At 44.7% G+C, this 10000-nt stretch overlaps 1 protein-coding gene across 47 annotated transcripts in view; it reads right to left on the bottom strand.

Annotated features, from left to right (window-relative positions):
- The window catches only part of CaMKII (Calcium/calmodulin-dependent protein kinase II), a 141344-nt gene that overhangs the window by 90028 nt on the left and 41316 nt on the right, over nt 1–10000 (bottom strand). The window lies entirely within an intron of this gene.

Here is a 10000-nt window from a genome sequence, read left to right as displayed (position 1 = left end):
GCATAGAGGAAAGGAAAGGAAAGGGGAAAGGGGAAAGGGGGGAGGGGAAAGGGGAGGAGGGGGAGGAAGATAAGAAAGGCGGAACAGAGGAGAGGATAATGAAAGGAAATAAGAGGGAAGGCACAGATGAAAGGGGGAAAGGGGAGAGGAGATACGAGGGGGAAAAGCGAGAGGGAAGAGGAAGGAAAGAAGGGAAAGAAAGGAAACTGGAAGCTTAGGGAAATGGGAGAGACAACATGAGACACAGATAATAAGATGGAGACAATCAAGATAAAATCAAGGGCAATTCAACACACGTAGAGAAAGAGATGGGCGCACACACGCTCGCTTATACGCACACACACACACATACACTCACACAAATATACAAATAAGCTCACGCACACGCACACACGCACGCACACAACAGGGAATCACTATACATAACCCTAATCTTACTTCCGGGAGGAAGGGAGGGAGCTTCATACAGGGGAACTCGGGGGGGGGGGGGGTAACAGAGGGGAAACAGAGAAAGGGGGAAGGGGTTGTAACCAAGAGAACGACCTTATACAACCTCCTATAACCTCTTTATCCCCTCACTCAAGAGCCCTTTCAACCTCATACAATATGTATTGATACCTGACCCTCCCCAACCCCTCCATAAGAGAGAGAGGGAGAACGACCACCTAAAACCTCACTAAATCCTTTTTTATTCTGTATTCATCCTTTAAACGCCCCCTCCCCCCAAAAAGGAAAAAAAAAAACACCCATAAAACCCCAACACGCTAACTACCCCCTGTATCACAACTCCTAAAAAAACTTCCCCCTCCCCCCAACCCCCTAACCCCCTCCATTCCGCGAAGTCACGAGCTCCTTCCCCCTCCCCTCCCCTCCCCATCCCCTTCCATTAAGGTCATGAGACTCATCACCCGACGAGACAATGTCCATGAAGTGGCGCTACTACCGCGTCCGCGCGACCAGATGACCTGTTCCTTCCTGACGAGAATGAGAGGGAACTTAAACAACCCGAAAAAAAAGAAATGATCAAAGTAAAGAATGAAAATAAAGTAGAAATACACCAATCCTTGAAAATCAAAATGGCAGGAAACCGGAATATGAAATGAGCTAGAATACTATTGGAAAGAAAAGTGATAACGAACCTAATAACTTTCTCAAAAAAAAAAAAAAAAAAGATAACAGAATATGAATAAATAAATAAATGAGCCGAGAATCATTAGCTGTTGTTGATTTGTCTAATAGGAATAAATATGAGGAGTTAAACGACAGGCTAGGAATAACTATTCAAGAGATACAAGTCGGAATATAAAAATCATAATGATAAAAGACAGTAAAAATGTAATACCAATGCCTATGAATACCACAGCTACAAGTACTTCAGCTACTAACTAAAACTAACAATAAAACAAAATGAAGCAAAAAGCAACGACAAAAAAAAAAAAAAAAAAAAAAAAAATCTTCCTCCTACCTCTTCTTTGCACAAAACGGATTCTAGATTTTAAAATGATATCATTACGGAGGTGAACTATTGATACAAAGGACTTCGCAATGCCTCCTCCTACCATCAGAAAGGTTTAAGGAATTCGAGCTAGGATCATTTCTTACGGAAATAGAAGGGAATCATATGTCATATCATTATTCAAAAGACTACTAGTATTAGGCTACTCTCTGTATGTACAGTAATGTTCTATTTAATATACTTTATACACACATTCATACCACACACAAATCCAGAGGACTTTTCCCTTAAGCATTCCTATGCCCTTAAATAACTGTTTATCATGTACAATAATTTCGCTTTCACATTCTGGCGAATCAGCTGACCTAGGTCTTTGAGGATCCGGTTTACTAACAAGCCTTTAAAATACCGATCCTTTACCCTCTTATTCCATGTCTTAGCGTCTATCCTTCGCACATGAAATCCTACGCCGTTCATTCCTCAAAAGACTCATGGCATGCGCTTCTTGTGGCTGCAGTTAAGCCTGTGAACTTGCGGTGCGAAGCTCTCGTTGGATTTCTATGGCAACCCGTGAGAGAAGAACTCGCGGGGTTCGCTGGCTTTTTTTGCCTATTTCTCTTCTCTCTCTCTCTTTCAATCCCTCCCTCTTTCTAAAGGCGGAAATATGTGTCTTTTCCCACTCTTACCTCTCTTTCTTATTCTGTCTCTGGGTGAATATAACAGCTCTCTCTCCACTCCCCCCCGTCTTCTGTCTCTCTCTCTCTCTCTCTCTCTCTCTCTCTCTCTCTCTCTCTCTCTCTCTCTCTCTCTCTCTCTCTCTCTCTCTCTCTCTCTCTCTCTCTATATATATATATATATATATATATATATATATATATATATATATATATATCAGTCTCTCCCTCTCTCTCTTCAAGAGGCGAAATTACCTCCCACACCCACTCTTTCCTCTCCTCCTCCTCCTCCTCCTCCTCCTCCTCCTCCTCCTCCTCCTCCTCCTCCTCCTCCTCCTCCTCCTCCTCCTCCTCCTCCTCCTCCTCCTCCTCCCTTCCAAAGCGAGAGTGCAGGTGAGGTAAATTCTCGGCTCGTAATTACCAGGGTTTTCTCTTCCAAGGCAGAGGATTAAATTCCGAAAACGGGCTCGACGATTTGTTACTTAAAAAGCGGAGGGCATCAAAGGGAGTTGTTTCCACGCTCAACTAACGCTGCAAAGCCAAAATTACCTAAACCATGGAAATAAGTCCTTGTGAAAACGGGTCGTTTTTGATGTAGCGCGAGAGTTTTTTGGGGAAAATGGAGGGAAAAACTGCGGTTGAGTGAAAAAAAAGTTTTCTTCTTTCATAATGACCGACTAAAACATGTAATATGGGTTTGTTTCGATGTGTATTTATTTCTCAATTCTAAAATTTTCCAGGGGATTGTTAGCTCTTCCAAGCGTAATAACGTTAGGTTAATATTCAAGAACAATAACATATCTCCTAATTAATACGAATATACATCTAACCCCAACAAAGCTTGACGCACATTATAAACCATAAGAATTATCTTGACCCCATGGTATATTCCCACCTCATACCTATCACTCAAATCACACCATACCTGATTATACCACACATCACACAACCACGATTCAACCACAAAAGGATTCGTTTTCCGGAGATATTCCAATTTTCGATTTTTTTTTTCTTTACCAAGGATTCTGTCTCTGTCTCTGTCTCTGTCTCTCTCTCTCTCTCTCTCTCTCTCTCTCTCTCTCTCTCTCTCTCTCTCTCTCTCTCTCTCTCTCTCTCTCTCTCTCTCTCTCTCTCTCTCTCTCATTCTCATTCTCTCTCTCATTCTCTCTCTTTATTCCCTGAAAACCTACTTTATTGCTGGGATTTGGCGACTCCCGCGGCCGGAATCCCCTTAACCGGACTGAATTGACTCGCGCAACTTCGGGGAGAAAATCGCATACATATTATCCGGATGAGCTTCCCGCTTGCGCAATGCTGCCGCGGAATCCTCGCCCGCGAAGCCCCCAGCGCTGGGGTTTTGGGGCAGAGTCTTGGGCATTAGTGTGGCTTGGGGTCTGGGAGTCTTCTCTCAGAAATAAATGGCAATAGAGATGATGATGAAAATAACTGTGATTATTACTAAAATCGTTTGAGAGCGGTGTTACTGGATGGGCTGAAGGGAGGAAGAGAAAGAGGGGGGGGGGGGGACGGAGAAAGAGAGAGAAAGAGAAAGAGAAAGAGAGAGAGAGAGATACATAGACAGAAAGAATGAGAAGGAAGGAGGGAAAGAGAAAGGGAGGGAAAGTAGGAGAGGAGACGCGAGAAATCTAGCGGGTGTTGTTTCCCGCACCGTCACTAATTCCGCTACACGCGTTCGCTTTTCTCCGACCCTCTGACCGTCATCCAAACGTTACCCGTTTCCCTTTCTGCTTCCATGTTGACCTCGAACTCGACCTCATGCTAATCTCCCCTCCACCCTGTCAACCATCACCCTTCTCTACCCTCCACCTACCACTCTCCACCCTCCAACCATTCACTCCATACCCTTCACTCTCTACCCTTCCCCTCCCCTCTCTACTTGTAAACATACCCATCGCTCGCACCTTTTGCTCTATAACCTCTTACACCCTTCACCCTCCAAGCAATTTTGTTTTTGTACGCCCTCAATTTCTGCCCTCCATCCTCCAACCTTCCTCCTCCACCTCTCACCCTCCACTTCCCACCTATCCTCCACCACTTCCACCTATCCTCCACCACCTCCCACCCTCCACCTATCCTCCACCACTTCCACCTATCCTCCACCACCTCCTACCCTCCACCCATCCTCCACCCTCCACCACCTCCCACTCATCCTCCACCACTTCCACCCATCCTCCACCCTCCACCACTTCCCACTCATCCTCCACCACCTCCCACTCATCCTCCACCACCTCCCACCCAGTCCTCCTTCACCCACCACTCCCCCCCCCACTCCCCCACCACCCTTCGCCCCTTAGACTCTCACTGCCACCGCCCCGCGTCTCAAGACTCCAAGAGCCTCCTTGATATATTCGCATCTCGTCCTGAAGACTCGGAAGTTACCCCTTTGAAGCGGCGCGTTATCCCCCTCCCCCTCCCCCTTCTCCTCGTCTGCGCTTCGTCTAGTGCTTCGTATTTCCGCGTATTTCTCTTCTTATCTATCTATCTAACTATCTTTCGTCGGTGATTCTACCTTTGTTGATTAATTTTCTTAGCTATGAGTTTTTATGTTCACTTTTGGCGATACCTTTGCGTGTTATTCTTGTTTTTTAGGCTTTATCTTTACCTTTGTTGTGTCTATATTTAATCATGGTTACTTTGCTAACGTTATTAATATCTATCTATCTATCTATCTATCTATATATATATCTTTATCTATCTATCTATCTATTTTTTGGGGGGAGCGGGGTAAAAACCTTTATCGATTTACATATCTATTCCTCTATCTATCTATTCTATATATGTATGTATCTTTCTCTCTCTATCTATGCATATATTTTTCCTTCCTCTCGCAAGCCTCTTCCCTCGCATGAAACATTTGTAATACATTTTTCTTACTTTACTTTGTTGATGTTCTTCACTTTAATTAATCTGGTTGCCTTTATTGTTATTGATATTATTCATGGTGAAATCATTGCTGTCTGTACTGTTATGGCTACTTGTCATTGTAACTGATGATAATTAGTACTATCGTCATATAATCCTTTTCATCATTATCCTCAGTAACAATTATCATCCTTATCCTTCATATTACTATCACAATCGTAATCGTAATCATCATCATCATCAACATCATCACCACCACCACCATCATCATCACCACCATCCTCATCATCCTCATTATTATCCCCCAAACTCTCGATGCAAGAAGAAAAATGAGCAAACTGGCGACCCTTGGCATAGCAAGCACCAAGTGAGCTCGTTATCTACAATTTTGTATATCTTTTCGTGTCTTTAAGTTTTACAAAATCCCTGTGACCTTATCTAATTCCTCCCAAGAATGCTTTCAAGGCAGGAAAGAAAATTTAGATTTTATGAATTAGTTTTTTATTTCTATGCGAAGAAAGGCATTGTATATCGCGTTGTCTGTCAGTAATATTACGGATGGTGATGGTGATAATAATGATAATCAAAATAGTAATGGCAATGATAAAAATAATAACAATAACAATAACAACAATAAAATCAACGATAATAGTAATGATTATGATAATAATAATAATAACAACAATAATAATGATAACTATAATTTCTAAAAATAACAGCAGTGTAACAAACAACAATTAAGCCAATCCCCCCCCCAAAAAAAAAAAAAAAATATTCGATGACGAATAAAAGCCTCTATCGTGTTTTAAAAAGGGCCAATCATCTTCAAGACGTGGGTTCCCGACCGTAGAGTTTCACTGAGAGAAGAGTGTGAGAGAAGAAGTGAATAAGACGAGAACGAGGATGAGGAAGACAAATCACGAAGAAGAGAAGGCAAATGAAGAGTCAGAATTCTAATAAATAAATAAATAAAAATAAAAATGCCAAAATAAAACCGAAGACAATCGAAAACCACACATACTAAGATCTATCTTTCCAAGTAAGAAAAAGGGACCCCCAAAAGTAGTGCTAGTACAAACAACAACAATAATAAAGATAACTTCCCTTCGTTCTCCCGCCTCACTTCACAATTACCACTCCTTGCATGCTGGCAAAAATCCCAACCCCGGCCTTGCAATTGAGACCCATTGCACACCTCAGTATCATTAAAGTATAGCGTCTTGTCTTTATTCTTTCTATTATTTTGCTTCCATGCATTTTGTGTCTCTGAGTATATCCTAAAATCGCCCTTTCATAATCATTTTCATTGTTACTTTTATCCCCATTATGATTTAATTGCGATTAATTTCTTGTTTCGAGTTGACTCTAAAGTTCTTTGCCTTCATTTCGACACTTACCAATCTGTCCTCTTAAAACGTATAATAGTAGTAGTAGTAATAATAATAACAATAATAACAACAATAATAACAAAAACAATAACAATATCAAATGACAAAAACAACAACAATGATAACAACAACAGCAACACCAACAATAACCACAACAACATTAACCACATCAACAGTGACAAAATCCATAACAACAAACACATTTCATTCCGACTTTCAAGACCAAAATTCTTATAAAAAGAGCAAATAATCCTCACGTCAGCTACAATTAAGGCTGAGGAAGCAATCACATGTATTTCGCGTGACGGGGTGGGGGGAGGCTGATAAGGGGTGGGGAGAAGGGGGAGGAGGAGGGAGGAGAGAGGCTGATAAGGGATGGAGAGAAGGGGGAGGAGGAGGGAGGGGAGAGGCTGATAAGAGTGGGGGGGAAGGAGAGAGAGAGAGAGAGAGAGAGAGAGAGAGAGAGAGAGAGAGAGAGAGAGAGAGAGAGAGAGAGAGAGAGAGAGAGAGAGAGAGAGAGAGAGAGAGAGTGGTTGAGCAGGGAGGGAGAGGGAGGGGAGAAGAGAGAGCGGAAGAAGAAGGAGGGGGGGGGGGGGAAGGAGGAAAGGGGAAGAAAGGTGGAGAGGGGGATGGACGGAGAGAAGGTGGGGGATGAAGGGAGGCGAGAGGGGGGAGAAGAGTAAGGAGTAAGGAGTGAAGGGAGAGAGGGAGGAGTGGTGGGGTTATGATACTGGAAAGGGGAGAATGGGGGTGAGAAGAGGGTAAGGGGAGGGGGGGGGTTAAAGAGGTGAGGGGAGTGTAAGAGGGGGCGGGGGAGACAGGAGGGGAGAATTCCGCGCTTTGGGTCGAACGTTTTACCGGTTAAATGAGCCACAGTGACCGGGAGCCTCAACCGGTACGTGAGCAGCTCAGCCACGTGATCGGAAGATGATATGAGTGAGGGAGAAAGAGAGGTAGTTAGGGAGAGTGAGAGAGGGAGAGAGGGAGAGAAAGAGGGAGAGAGAGAAGGAAAGAGAGGAGAGAGAGAGCGAGAGAGAGAGAGAGAGAGAGAGAGAGAGAGAGAGAGAGAGAGAGAGAGAGAGAGAGAGAGAGAGAGAGAGAGAGAGAGAGAGAGAGAGAGACAGCGAGAGAGAGAGAGAGAGAGAGAGAGAGAGAGAGAGAGAGAGAGAGAGAGAGAGAGAGAGAGAGAGAGAGAGAGAGAGAGAGAGAGAGAGAGAGAGAGAGAGAGAGTCGTAAAGCCAAAGGGACAAACAGAAATAGACACACCGGCCACCAGAAGGGAAATTCGCCAAAGACGAATGACCTTCCTTGTCCCGGGGCAACACAGGTCAAGGTGGCATCTGGCAGAGACCCTTGCACGACAGCCTCCTGTGGTGCAGTTTCTAAAAGGAGGCATTGCCGTTTCCGTGAATGGAACTGTCAAACGCACATACACACGCGCGCGCGCACGCACGCACACACACACACACATATATACATTATATATATATATATATATATATATATATATATATATATATATATATATATATATATATATATAAAGATATAAATGGACACGCCCATAGACACTGATACAGACGCACATACGTACACGTACAGACTCACATAAACTAGAAATACCAATTTCAACGAAAAAAAAAAAAAAGCAAAAAATATTTCCATCCAATTTACGGTAAGAACGTCACATCCCCCTACATAAATAAATAAATAAATAAAAGCGAAAACCAAAAACGAACTCCAGAAATCTTCCGATGTAAGGCAGGTCGTTTTATCGAGTGACGTCATACGCAGCAAATCACCGGACGACGACCAATCAATAACACCGCAACACACAATGCAATCGATGAGAGAAAAACGAATGCCGACGAATGGGATATAAGATTGCAGAACAGCGCATGAGGCTGCAAGAAATGTATGGTGTTGCAAGAATTTATAGCCAAGCAGGAATACAGAATGGTGCAGATAATGTATATTGATATTGATATAGCAATGCAAGGTGATTTAAAAAGTAGAGTGACGCAAAAATGTATAGTGACGCATAAATGTATAGTGACGCAGGGATGTAAAGTGACAAGAATATATAATGACAAAAAATATATAATAAAGCAGGAGAACATAAAAAGGTGCAGATAATGTCTGATTACGCAAACGCATACAGCAATACACGGATGTATAGTGAAGCGCCGCAAGAGTGTATAGAGATACAGGACACCGGAAAAGTGTTCCTTGAGAGCTGACAGGTTAATGAACCTACATTATGAGGTATACATGAGGAAGATTGGAAAGGAGGAGGAGCAGGTATAGGTAGAGGGGGAGGGGGGGGGAGGGGGAGGAGGAGGAGGAGGAGAGGGAGGGGGAGGAGGAGGGGGAGGGGTGGAGGAGGAGGGGGAGGAGGAGGAGGGGGAGGAGGAGGAGGGGGAGGAGGAGGGGGAGGAGGGAGGAGGAGGAGGAGGAGGAGGAGGAGAAGGAGGAGGAGGAGGGGGAGGGGGGGCAGCCGATTGTGATGGGAACAGGGGTAACAAGAAGATGAAAAGATGGAAGGGGAAGGGGAAGAGAGAGAGGAAGAGGAGGAATAGAGGGGGGGGGGGAGAGCAGGGGGAAAAGGAAGAGAAAAAGGATGATGAGGAATGGAAATATTAATAATAATAATAATAATAAATAGAAGTATAAGAAGAAGAGGTGCGAGAGAAGACAGAAGAGGAGAGCGAGTGAAAAGGAGGAAGAAAGAAACCAAAAAGGATACAAAGAAGAAAAAAGGAAAAGATGAAAAAGAAAAGAAGAAGACAAATAAGGCCCCCCTCCCCCCTCCTTCCCCCCAGCCACCGCAACGCCCCGAGCAGCCGCAGAGAGAGCCTGTCGCCGGGCGCAAGCAAGCAAGCAAGCAAGGCAGCAAGCAAGCACAACGTCGGCGAGAATATGCATATTGACCGAACAGAGCGAACAATGCTAACAAGAATAGCTGATTGCAGCGGAGCCAGACCCCCGCGGATAAGGGAAAGCTGCTTGCGGGACGGAATAATATCACCCAAATGCAAACAATTGGGTGCGTGTGCGTGCGTGCGTGTGTGCGTGCGAGAGTGCGTGTGTGCGGACGATATTGCCGGGGTGCAGAAGACGTCCGTATGCATGTATGCAATATTGCAAGCCGGTAAACAGAAGGGCTGTCAATCGAAGAGGAAGAGCAAGGGGGAGGGGGAGATGGGGATGTGGGGAGGGGAGAGGGATGAGGAGGGGGTTAGGGAAGGAAGAGAGGGAGAGGGAGGAGGGGAGGAGAAGGAGGTGGAGGAGGACTTTTCTTTTCTATTCGGTGTCGAATCGGTAAAAAAGAAATCACGAAGACATCCTAGATACCCTCTGAGTGGTAAAGAAAGCATGAATGGGGGGGGGGGATATAACACTCTTCAACCCCCTTTTCCCTGTCTTCTCGAACATCTGACCCACCAACCCCGTCTCCATGACCGTGCCCCCACCACCCCTCACCCCCGCCCCCGAGGCATCTCCAGCGCTACGTCCCTCGAGGGTCGCAGGACGGGCGGCGCGAGTGTCTCCCGGGGCGCCGAGATTAAACACATTTCCTTCCATAAAAGGCCGCGTAT

This window comes from Penaeus japonicus, unplaced genomic scaffold (genome assembly GCF_977035675.1).
Source record: "Penaeus japonicus unplaced genomic scaffold, GWHDUDI00000001_assembly GWHDUDI00000042, whole genome shotgun sequence".
NCBI classification, from domain to species: Eukaryota; Metazoa; Arthropoda; class Malacostraca; order Decapoda; family Penaeidae; genus Penaeus; species Penaeus japonicus.
This window is presented reverse-complemented; position numbering and strand designations above follow the sequence as displayed.